The sequence below is a fragment of the Macrobrachium nipponense genome, chromosome 1, assembly GCF_015104395.2.
Source record: "Macrobrachium nipponense isolate FS-2020 chromosome 1, ASM1510439v2, whole genome shotgun sequence".
Lineage (NCBI taxonomy): Eukaryota > Metazoa > Arthropoda > Malacostraca > Decapoda > Palaemonidae > Macrobrachium > Macrobrachium nipponense.
This window is the reverse complement of record NC_087200.1, coordinates 199,070,614-199,083,113: the sequence shown is the minus strand read 5'-3', so window position 1 is coordinate 199,083,113 and position 12,500 is coordinate 199,070,614. Positions and strand designations below refer to the sequence as shown.

Sequence of the window (12,500 nt, the reverse complement as noted above, 5' to 3'; positions counted from 1 at the left end):
GCCTAAATAACTACATGCAGAAAATATTTACTGGGGCAAAAGTTTGTTCAAGATGTGAAAAAATGGACTACATACCTAAATTGTTTTGCCTTCGTGCTCTGAAGTTAAGTAATAACTCTTAACTTTATTACCGTCCACTTTGTTAACTACTGAATTTCTGAGAGCAGGAAATTATTAATCTAAAAACTGCCAGAAACTGAGAATGAAATGAATGTTAGCAAATAGTGTAATAGTATGTCTTGTGCCTATGTACCATGTTCTGTCGAAACATCTACAATTTTAAGATATAGCTATGGAGAACAGGGCCCAGAATAACACTCGTGAAATCACTACATACACATTATATCCTCTCATTCATTCGGTGGTTGCGATTTAGGGGGGGACAAACACCGTCTCATTTGTTTGCCTTGGGTTAAGTTCCTAGCTTGCCTGCGTCCATCTCTAGTAGTATATTTATCTCATTTCTGTATCTGAGTTTCTTTACCTTAAGTGTTTGTTTGAAAAAGTCAAAACAAAATTACTTAGAATAATGTCAACATTGGCTTTATTAAAATCGATCTCCTGGATACTCATGAACTTTAATGGAAATATGGTCGATAAATCCCATCAAATACTCTGATCGGTGAAACTTGACAACGATAACAGGAGATCAACGAATGACTAATTTTAAGCAACCAAATAAAAATTTACTCATTCACTTGGGTTTTTGACATTTGAAATTTAAACCTTCACATAAGAAAATGGGGGGCTAATTAACATGTTAATACACTAGACATTGTTATTGTACAACCTTTCAATAAGCACTCAAAACATGACAAAAACAAAAACTCATAGTTTTACTCATCTTTCCAAAGAACGCTCCGTTATCTGGGACTCACGATGACTAAAATGTGTGTACTATTTGTCATACTTACTACATGGAAATTCCCCCAGTTAGCTGTACTGATATCAAGGGGGTTCAGGGGTTTCAGCAAGAAGCCAGAGTAATTTCAAGGAATGACTTGCAATGGGGCAATTACTCCTGTGCAAGGGTTAACTAACTTCAAGGGATGTAAAACTATCTCTGCTTCCTTACCATCTTCATGAGATCCTGGTCCAGATCATGTGACCAGAAATTCAGATCAGTGATTTCCCCACTATAGCTTTGGTCCCTCTGAAAGCTGCCTCCAAGGGTGTCCCTGTTCTTGCCCTGAGGAATATCATGGCACTTTAAAGGTTCCTGTTTAAGACAAATTGGACAGAGCCACTTACTGGCTAATTGAAGGACACTACTATAGGAGCACAGAAGTAATACGAGAGAGGTTAAGAATTACAATGAAAAATGAAAAATAAAAAAGTCGGGTAGAGACTCCTGCTCACTCTGTGCCCCTTGATTCCTGTTTAAAAAATATACTTTAATGCATGTTTTTTTTCTTTTTTAAACAAATAATAAAGAAAATTCATAAAGGGAACTAAGTCATACTTACACGGTGACAATAACAAATACAATACAGTTAGAATAAAAGCAATAAATCAGCTTAGTGACAGAGGTCATACAACCTTCAACAAATCTAGCTGACACAGCAGCAGTCTCAACTGTTCCTCAATGTACAAATGTGGAATTTGAAAAACATATCATCAAAAGATATTGCCAAAAATCTCAAGTATGTGACAGTATGCCAATGATACATAATGAATACTATAAAAAGTAATTGCCATTGCAATTCTCAGCATCATAAAGTACTATGGTATTTTTTAAAAAAAGTAATTTATTGGCTATTGTAATATATCCATAAGATTAGCTTAGAGTACTTCCTCGCTTAAAAGTTGCCGTCTGCCTGGTAGCATGTTCAATATCAATTCTATTTCAAGACTGTCACAATAAAAGACAAACTTAAAATTGGCATTTTAAAGGCTGTCATTTCATCTTTAGTATTTCATTATCTGATTTTAGGTCTTAGTGATTTGATTTTAAATATTTTCAGCCAATGATAATAATATCCTTGATGTGACTTTACTATTCCAACAATTTCAAAGAAGCACAAAAAAGCTTACCGATGATGTATACCCCATTACCCATAAGAAAGCTGTCTGTGACAGGGAATGTTCCATTTGAGTTCAGCTCCCCATTCACAAAGATGGCCCAGTCGCCGGTTGTATAACTAAATCGGAAACAGAAGAGTACCCAATATCTCAGTGGTGTCTGGAAAGCGCTCTCAGCCCAGATGCTATGCAGTGACACCTTGTAGCCAGTCAGGCGGTGATCTGATTAAGGAAATCATAGAAAAAACAATGTCATGGTGATACTGAGTACACTGTTCTATCTCAACAAAGGAATGAAAAATTGCAATATGGCCACCTCACACAGTTCACCTGAGACTCCAGTGCTTGTGGTGGTAGTAGTATATTCAACTCCTTACTCCCAGACAATTTAGATATAAAAAAGCTGAATGAATAGTTATAGCAATTAAAAACAAGCAAGTTCATTATAGCAGAGAACCTAGTAAACCATAGTAGGGTACAATAACATGACAAAACCCCCGCTTTCTCATCAAAATTAAGTTACAACAAGAATTTGTGGAATTCTGGATGACATTAATTCCACATAGTAATCACCTTCAACGACCTCTAGCAGTCATTAGTGCCTCATGCCAACTGGCTAGCAAACCACCTACATTTGGTCACAAACATGTGGGAAAACGGGGACAGACTCAATTTTCCCACCACTCCTCATCTTATTATGTCAATTCCCTTAGGGTTCATGATACCCTCATTAACACCTCCATTTGGCCGACCCCTCTCAACGCACTTGGGGGGCAATCCAGATTGCGTATTGTAAAACACTGGGAATTCGTTCGTTCACATATATGTATTTTGTTTGTTAATGTAAATTCGTGTTAGTGATTTCGCTTTCGTTGTACTGTAAGTTACTTTATCGTGTTGTTGTTGTGTGAACTTAATTACTTACGTTATTAGCCATGGGTCCCAAGAATGTTCGCTGAAGTTCACGGAAAAAAGAGGATGCTTTCTATAGAGAACGAGATGGAGATAATCAAAAGTGTTAATGTTTTTCTGCCATTTGTTAATGTGTTTTCATAAAGTTTAGTGTTAATGTTTTCTGCCATTTTTTAATGTGTTTTGTAAAGTTAAGTGTTCATATTTTCTGCCATTTGTCCTCCTCTGTCGCCACTTTCGGAGATCGCCTCACTCGAAAGGTAAGGTTCCACATTTTACTACATACATAGTACGTAAGTATTTCTTGCACCATGTACACTAATACACTTTATTTTCAGGTATGTAGTACATATTAGTAGTATATAGTTCAAGTTTAGGTGTTGAATGTCCAAATTGTTGTATTTTATGTTTAATGTCAAATTTAGCTTTATTACAAAATTTACTGGGGTGTTTTGGTAGGCTTGGAATGAATTAGGCAATTTACATGTAAAATGTGGTTCAAGATACGAAAAAATCAGGTTATGAAGGCCGCTTCAGAACGGGTTAATTTCGTATCCTGAGGTACTATACAGCAGGAGGATGTCACTAAGTCAGTATGGCAGCAGTAAGGTGTTGACTGATTGATTTATTAAAGATTATCTGGCATCACGACTGCTAATGGTTATTGATGCCACTACAATAGAATATATAAGGCATATATATGTATGTCCAAACAAATACATTCATACACATATACATACACACACAAGAGACAAAATTAGGAACTTATAATACTCATTAAAAACTCTTTTAAATCTAATAGTAAAAATGAAATTAATGAAGGGAAATCCCCATGAAAAGAAAACATAACTGCAAAACCTATTGAACTTAAAAGATTATGAGTAAAAAATTAAATTCTTATATAAAATACTGATGGTATAATAAAATCAAATAGGCCGCTTCATTAAAATCTGCCACTAAAACCTTGGCAAGGGAAAAACCACCTTCAGTTCCCCTGCAACTTGGAGGAAAGTACCTCTCTCTCTCATCTGACAGATTGGGGCACTCAACTATCATGTGCCTGACTGTCAATGGTACCAAGCAGTTGTTACACTAAGGCTGATGATCCCCACTCATCAGAAAGCCATGTGTCATTCCTGTATGACCTATTCTTAGCCGGCTGAGTATTACTTTCCTTTGCCTAGTCACTGATGAATACTTCCAAAGAAAGTTGGAGGTAGCTATTTCTTTCATTTTTTGGGGAGCACCTACCGAAATCGGCGGAAGAAACACCAAAACCAATATGGCGGTGATACCAAAACAACAACAAACAATATAGATCCGAAAGTTGAAGCGAAACGGTAAAGGGGGACCCCATTGGGAAACCGGAGTTTTTGGGTTGGGGGAGGCAGATACGAGTGGCGATGACCGCCAAAAACTTTATAGAAACGGTAATGGGGGACCCTGTTGGGAACCGGGGTTTTTGGGTGGGGGAAGCAGAGATACGGTGTGTGTGGGAGCATACGTAATAACAAACAATTTAGCAGTAGGTTGACCTCTTACTCTGCTGGCCTACTACTTACCCAAAGTTGGGACTTATTATCTATTTTAAATATGTTGACCCCTTACTCTACAACACGATGCGGGCTACGCTAGCTTACCCAAATTTGGGACTTCTTACCTATTTTACTCTACAAACGAGAAACGGACCCAGGTAGCCTACTTCGTACCTACATCTGGTACTACTTACATTTAACATGTTAGCCTACAAACGAATGCACCAAACCCGAGTTAGGGCACGTACCCTAACCTGATACCTCCCTGCATGGTAAATGTTGTGACCTATCCAATAGAACCTACCTAACCTGACTTAGGGAGTGTGGCCTTCCCTAGCCGGGGGGCGACCCCCAGTTTGGTAATAAAGGTTGTAACCTAACCAATAGAACCAACCTGACCTGACTTAGGGAGAGTGGCCTTACCTAGCCGGGGGGCTTCACCCCCCTGGACCCCCCGTATTGTAACAAACATTGTGGACCTAACCAATAGATCCAACCTAACTGACTTAGGGAGAGGGGCCTTACCTAGCCGTGGGGCGAACCCCCCAGTGTGGTAACGAAGGTTGTGATCTAACCAAAGCAACCAACCTAACCGCTGGCCACTCCTTATCTCGATATATTAATTGGTGAAAATAAACAAGAATACAATTACAACTTTAAGCATACCATTCAAAAGATTGAAGTTACGTCAACATAATGTGATCTATGAAAGCCCCATACGAACTAAAATAAGCATGTGAGCTCTTCGTAAGTTATGTTTACAAGGAAGTTTTGAAATCCAATATGGCGCCAATCGTTGTGGCTGGCTGGTCTAACCACGGACAAAACACCATCTTTCTCAGCCTTCCCAGCACTCATTTGAACACAGTTACGAGCAGCAGTTGGTAACAAAGGTTGTTGACCTATACCAAAGAAACCAACCATAACCGCACTTAGGACATAGTTAATTATTCTTAAATAAATTATTGCACTTACCTTAGACTTGAAAAATCTCCATGTCAGAGTCGGACAATTCTAGGTAGATTCGATAGTGTTGGTGTGTATTTTTTTGTTGGTTGGTTGATTGACGAAGTTTAAAGAGTGATTGATATTTAAGTGTTTTTAAAATGCTTGCTTAGTGTTGTGTATTATTTCCAACAGTCTGAAATAATGATGGCACCTAGGTGAATGTTGTCAATGAGGATGGGAAGCAGAGTTTTGGCCGATCGGTCCTGATATGTGCCTGGAGACGCCATGTTGACTGCTTTGAATACTCACGCGGTTAAGGTCGAGGTAGGTGAAAGGGCCATCCCGGTTCGAAGGGTCTAGTTACCTGCGCGGATGGATTTGGGTGTTGTGCGGCCCAGGAAATTGGAAATTAGCCCCCAAAACTGTAGGTAAATAAGAATGGAATACGTCTACATCGTCACCCATGTTAATAAAGTGCAATATCGTAACTGGATTTGCAGAAGCAAAAGCAATGGGGGCACGGAGGAGACGCCATGTTGACTGTTTTGAATGTTCGCGCTGTGCTTCAAATGTTTGCTGGGTGTAGGTCGTGGTAGGTGAACGGCCACCCAAGGTCGTAGGGACTGCTTACCTTGGCGGATGGATTTGGGTGTCACGCGGCCTGGGAAAACTGTAAACTACCCATTTGGTTTTCTAGCAACCCAGTAAGGCGTGAGGCTCGGTCACAATACCCATACGCTGTAGGTATCTTCCAGACTCAACTGTCCATAACGAGTTGAGAGACTCACCAGGCCCAGCACCACAGCCCAGCCAGTTTGGCGCCTAGTCTTAAGCAAGAAGCCTACGAGCCCTTCCATTTTGTGGACCTCATACTCAAGACAAGTTCTCCACTATGCCTCACAACACACCCATCCACTATGGCCTTTGTGGCGACCAACCTACTCCAGTTGTGGCCTGACGCTCCATTCATTGGTAGCATTTAGATACAAGTTCCTCAACGAACACTTCTACTGGCTCATTCTACAACAAGAGTCAGTTCCACTGACTCAATCAGGTAAAGTGCCAAGAACTGTATTTTCGACTAGTTATCTGTGTCTATAATCCAGTCCCTCTTCCTAAAGCGTCTCCATTCCTATCCCCCAGAGCCTTAATCCACTTTCAATTTTCGTCTCCAAATTCCATTCCAGTGAACAGTGACCTATATTCTAATGACATAAAATACTCATGCGCCTTGACTGATGGCCATATTCCTTTCTGACGTCACAGCGACAGCGCCACGCTGATAGGTGGAGGGTTTGTTTACAATTGCACTAGTACTGTACATGTTACCACACGGTGTGCAGTGTGTGTGTGCGTGTGTGTGTGTTGTGTGACAGCAGCAATATTTTTTTTTTAAAGAAAAGTGTGACATAATGGCCAGTAAACCCTCCAACCCACCACCCTACGATTGGTGAGCATAATTAAACGGCACCGAAGAGAGAAGTGATGAAGAGCAAGAACCTAACTTATGCTCAGAAACTGGAAATGTTTAAGTTGATTGACGCTGGCAAGACCAAGCACAGCGTGGGGAGGGAAGTTTGAAAATTAATGAGTCCAAAGTAAAGAGGCATTTACCGAGAAGTGTGAGCATATCAAGAGCCATATGATGCTGTCAGCCTCTGAAGGAGCCAGCAATGCCTTGCATACCATAATGTGGTGCTACTGAAGACTGAGCGGCTGCTTACACGTTATTTGGATGGGCAGGCACAAAGGAACCATGCTGTAGAAACGTGAGATAATGGGAACAGTGAAGGAGTGGTATAAGGGTGTTGCAGTGAAAATGGCCATTCAGTAACCGCCACTGTTTTTGGTGTCAAAAGGATGGATGGACAGATTATGGCACGCCATAGTCAAAAGTAATGTGATATCAGGTGAGGCAGCAAGTGCAGACCATACAGCAGCACGCAAGTACCCACCTCAGCCCCTCATCATCCTCAAAAATGGTAAATGAAATGTCTAATTTTAATTCTATATCCTTGATAAGTTTTTATTTTATTTTACAGCACTGATTTGTTAAAAAGGTAAAAAATGGTGAAGATAAATGGAGAAATATTGGTTGACTTAGGAGGAAAATTTATGGTCGGGAAAACCAATCAGAATTTTCAAATAAGTTCTTTAGTTCTGCTATAGCGTTTTCCACTATAGGCGTATCGATAGCAGCACCAATTAGATGCGATATATATATATGTCATATCACATTAACCGTGATTCATATAGCTACATACATCGAGCTACAATGTCCTTTAATATCTAATTTGCTCTACCTCGGAATTAATATATTTTCATATATGCTTAACCGAAGGGGAATTTTCTACACGATAATAGATTTGCCTGGTCCCAGGCGCAAACCTAAGAAGCCATTCAAATCCAGGACGGCAGTGGAAGCTTTTACCTACCCCCCCAACTGCGGTGGTGGGGTAGGTAAAAGCTTCCACTGACGTCCTGGATTTGAATGGCTTCTTAGGTTCGCGCCTGGGACCAGGCAAATCTATTATCGTGTAAAAAATTCCCCACCCCCTTCGGTTAAGCATATATGAAAATATATTAATTCCGAGGTAGAGCGAATTAGATATTAAAGGACATTGTAGCTCAATATATATATATATATATATATATATATATATATATATATATATATATATATATATATATATACAGTAGGTCCCCGGGTTATGACGGCTCCGGCTTACGACGTTCCGAGGTTACGACGCTTTTTCTTTAAATATTCATTGAAAAATCCGCCCTGGGTTACGACGTTTGTTCCGCCTTTACGACACTGACGCTTCGGACGCTCCGAGTTAACGACGCTTTTACAAAAACGCATACTATGATAAAAATCCTTTATAGTTTAGCACAGTATATTAATAAAAATGTTTCTGGTTAGATTACAAAAAAAATTTTGATGTTATGATGATTTTCAACACTTTTTATGTCGTATTTTTCTATGTTTTTTAGTGACGCCTCATATGCGGAACTAGTTTCCGAGCGAATGAATACATACTAGCTTGCGATGCGCAAAGTTTACATATAACAGTCCAAAATCGCAAATAATGAAAAAATCATTGCTTGTTTCCAGTAATAATAACAAAAAACGAAGTTTCTGGTTAAATTACAACGCAAATTCCAAGTATCCAAAGAGAGACATTATCCAGTAATTTGATCAGAGAGAGAGAGAGAGAGAGAGAGAGTGAGAGAGATGAGAGAGAGAGAGAGAGAGAGAGAGAGAGAGGCGTCTTCCGACACTCCGAGTTAAGGACAGAGAAGTGTTCGTTTCATTAAACGGCCTCTGACTCATATCAGTAAATGTTTTGTTGATACTAATAATATAGGCCTATTTAAAGATACGTTTACTTTAATTAGTCTATATGATATGTAAATAGTAATCAACTGTTCTTGTAGCCCTCAAGATTTTGGCAAAATCGAAGTATCCAAAGAGAGACATTATCCACTACACTGGAACCTTTAACATCGAATTTAATTTGTTCCGTTACCATCGTCGTATATCAAAAAACAGTTGTATCTCAAAGCATTTTTTCACATCTAAAATAATGTAATAGTATTAATCCGTTCTAGCGCTATGAAACCACACCTAAACACAGCTAAATTACATATAATATACACAATTTATACACAAATAAACGAGTAATAACACAACATAATGATAAAATAACATAGCAATGTGATAAATGATAATAAATCTTAATAAAATCAATAAAAAAAGAAAGGAATTTCATACAATCAACTTACCTGTCAGATATATACATAGCTAAGACTCCGTCGTCCCCGACAGAAATTCAAATTTCGCGCCACTACGCTACAGGTAGTCAGGTGATCTACCGGCCTGCCTGGGTGGCAGGACTAGGAACCATCCCCGTTTCTATCATATTTTCTCTGTCGCCGGTGGTATCAACATTGTTGTTATACCTCCTGACTTGGATTCTTTTTTCAACATTTGATCAACGTTTTTCGACTTTTTGGTGACGTATTTGGATCGTGTTTTGGCATTCGCTACTGTGACTGTTTTTGGAATAACTCTTTTGGATTTTTCTCAGTATGTCTGATTCTAATGTGAGTGTGAGAATGTGTGTGAATGTAGGCTGCAGGGTGAGGATACCGAAAGCTTCGGTTGATCCTCACACTGTATGCGTAAATGTAGGGGGGTGCAGTGTTCTGCTATTAACACTTGTAAGGAATGCGAGAGTTTGAATGCAGAAGAATGGAAGACTTTGACTTCTTATTTGAAGAAGTTAGAGAGGGGATAGAGTTAGAAGACTGAAAGGTGTGAATTCAAGGGCCTATTGAGCCTTTCAATGATAATTTCTAACCCTACTACTGTAGATTCTCCCATAAATCTCATTCTCAGAGTGTCTTTATTTCGGATTCGGCATCGGAAATCGCCAATCTGAAAGCGACGATTCGAGACATGAAGTCCAAGATGGCGGACTCGAAAGGTAAGCTAGTGATAGTGAAAATTTTAGTGAAGTGAGCCCTATCAGTGTTGTGGAGGGGGCGTTTGATCGTCCCCTGCGGCGCTCCCAGGCCTAGACCTCTTCCAAGCTCACATGCCCAGAGGAGAAGGAAAGTCGAAAGCCTTAAGGAGGTCGTGGGGAATCCCCAACGGTCAGACGTCCCTTCAGCTAGCTTTGCTTCATGGCAGCCAGCTCAAGGGCGCTATAGGAAAAAGCGTCCTTCGCGAGTGTTTCTCGTCCTCTCCCTCTCTCACCTAAACGAGGGTGGAAGGAGTCAAACTTATCGAGACCGCTGAAGCGTCATATGAAGCAAGACATTGATTCTACCCGGAGCGCTTCTCGGATGACGCCCGTCTGCTATTAAGAAGGCGAAGGTGGCGTCAACGTCACCTGACGCTTATGAGAAGTACCCCATCATGCTCTTCCCCGAGTGATGACGAAAGGCGTCAGGCACAGACGTAGGAGAAGCGTCAAGGAAGATCATTATGGCGGTGCAGGAACAACTGTCTTCTCTTGTGGGGAGTTTTAGCGCCCCGTCGGAAGGACGTGACGCTTCCTATTAAGAAGTCTCGTCCTCTCGCACTGCTCGGAAGACGTCTTTTAGAAGTGAAGCGTCAAATCAAGAGGATCTTAGACGTGACGCCTCCGTCCAAGATTGTGACGCCGAGTAGGAAGCCCTTAGAAAGCGAAGCGTCTTCCAGACGCGAAGCGTCATCTAAAAGTCAACAAGAGACGTCATACATGACGCTCGGAGAGAGGGAAGCGTCATACATGACGTCTTCTAAAAGCGCGAGAGAAGCCGCAGGTTGTGACGCCTTCCAAGTCGATCAGAACGGGAAAAAGGAAAAGAAACTTTCATTCCCTTAGCCCCTCTCCGATCAGGAGTTTGTCTCCCCAGAAGAGGAAAGTTCTGAAAGGAGAACAGAAGCTCAGGATTATCACGAGTTCGAACGAAACTCGGATGATGACGATCTTGGAAGAGAGGGCTTGTCCAACTATAAGGTGTTGACTACCCTGCTTCTCGGAGGAATACGGAGACGAGTTGACTCCGGCTGCTCCTCCTTCTCCGCGTCTCGCTCTTTTCGAGTGCGAAGGCGAAGAAGGACTTCGTCTTTTCTGAAGATGAAGCCCACCATCTCGATGAAGCGGGCTTTACACGCCTTAGACGCCTGGATGAAGTCGAAGAAAGACTTAACCAGGACAGTATTCTGCATGCCTCCAGCAAGGTTAGCTGGGAAAAGAGGCATATGGTACAAGACGGGGGAGGATATGGGTATCGCTCTCCCTTCTACTACAGAGGCAGACTTTTCGACGTTAGTTGACGCTTCAAGGCGTCCTAGTCTTAATTCTGCTCGCATTACTTGGAGTATTTCGGAACTGGATTCATCTCCTCAAGGGACTTTTTCCATGTATTGGAAGTCTTCAACTTCTTAGATTGGTCCCTTGGGGTGATGTCCAAGAAAGCTCACGATTCGCAGGGAATCGAACCTGAAGCCCCTGTTATGCATTTTGTCGTGCATCGACAAAGCAGTACAGGATGGATCTTTGGAAGTCTCTGCATTATTTGGAGCAGGTCTTTTGAAGAAAAGGACAGTGTATGGCGCCTTCTTAACAAAGGCAGTCTCGCATGCGCAGAGGGCAGCTCTACTATATGCACCTCTTTCGGACTATTTGTTCCCTTCTAAGTTAGTGAAGGACGTAGCTCACTCTTTAACTGAGAAGGCGACACAGGATCTTCTGACGCAGTCAGCTAGGAAGAAGAAACCTGCTTTAGTGTCGGACAAGAAAGAACCTAGCACTTCTAGGCAGCCCTTTCGAGGTGGTCCGATCTCCAGACCTCCCGCAAGAAGGAAGGCTCCAGAGAGAGAGGTAGGTCCGCCTTTTCGTCCCTTTAATAAGGGCAAAATGAAACATTTCTCCTCCAAACACCAGTAGGTGCCAGGCTCCTGGAATTCGTGGAAGCCTGGACACTGATAGACGCAGACGCGTCTTCACTAAATATCATAAGGAAGGGATATCGTATCCCTTTCCTGAATACTCCGCCCCTAACGTCAATACCAAGGGAACTATCAGCCAAGTACAAGGATCCTGTGCTGAGGGATACTCTTCGATCGATGGTGGAACAAATGTGGGACAAGAGTGCAGTAGAACTAGTACTGGATCAAAACTCCCCGGGGTTTACAATCGCCTTTTTCTAGTGGCGAAAGCCTCGGGAGGCTGGAGACCAGTACTAGACGTCAGCGCTCTGAACAAATTTGTTTCAGAAGGAGAAGTTCTCTATGGAGACTTCTGCTTCAGTCCTAGCGTCATTACGACAAGGAGATTGGATGGTGTCTCTAGATCTCCAAGACGCCTACTTTCACGTCCCGATCCACCCTTCATCGAAGAAGTACCTCCGTTTCATGACGGGGGAAGGATCTTTCAGTTCAGAGCCTTGTGTTTCGGCCTGTCCACAGCTCCTCAGGTCTTCACAAGCCTGATGAGGAATGTGGCGAGATTTCGTTCATCTCAAAGGAGTGAATGTCTCGATGTACCTAGACGACTGGCTCATCAGGGCCAGATCGGAGAGACAGTG

General features: G+C 41.6%; 1 protein-coding gene across 8 annotated transcripts in view; it reads right to left on the bottom strand.

Annotated features, from left to right (window-relative positions):
• The window catches only part of LOC135220010 (uncharacterized), a 397,255-nt gene that overhangs the window by 66,782 nt on the left and 317,973 nt on the right, over nucleotides 1–12,500 (bottom strand). The gene's annotated exons all lie outside the window — the stretch shown is intronic.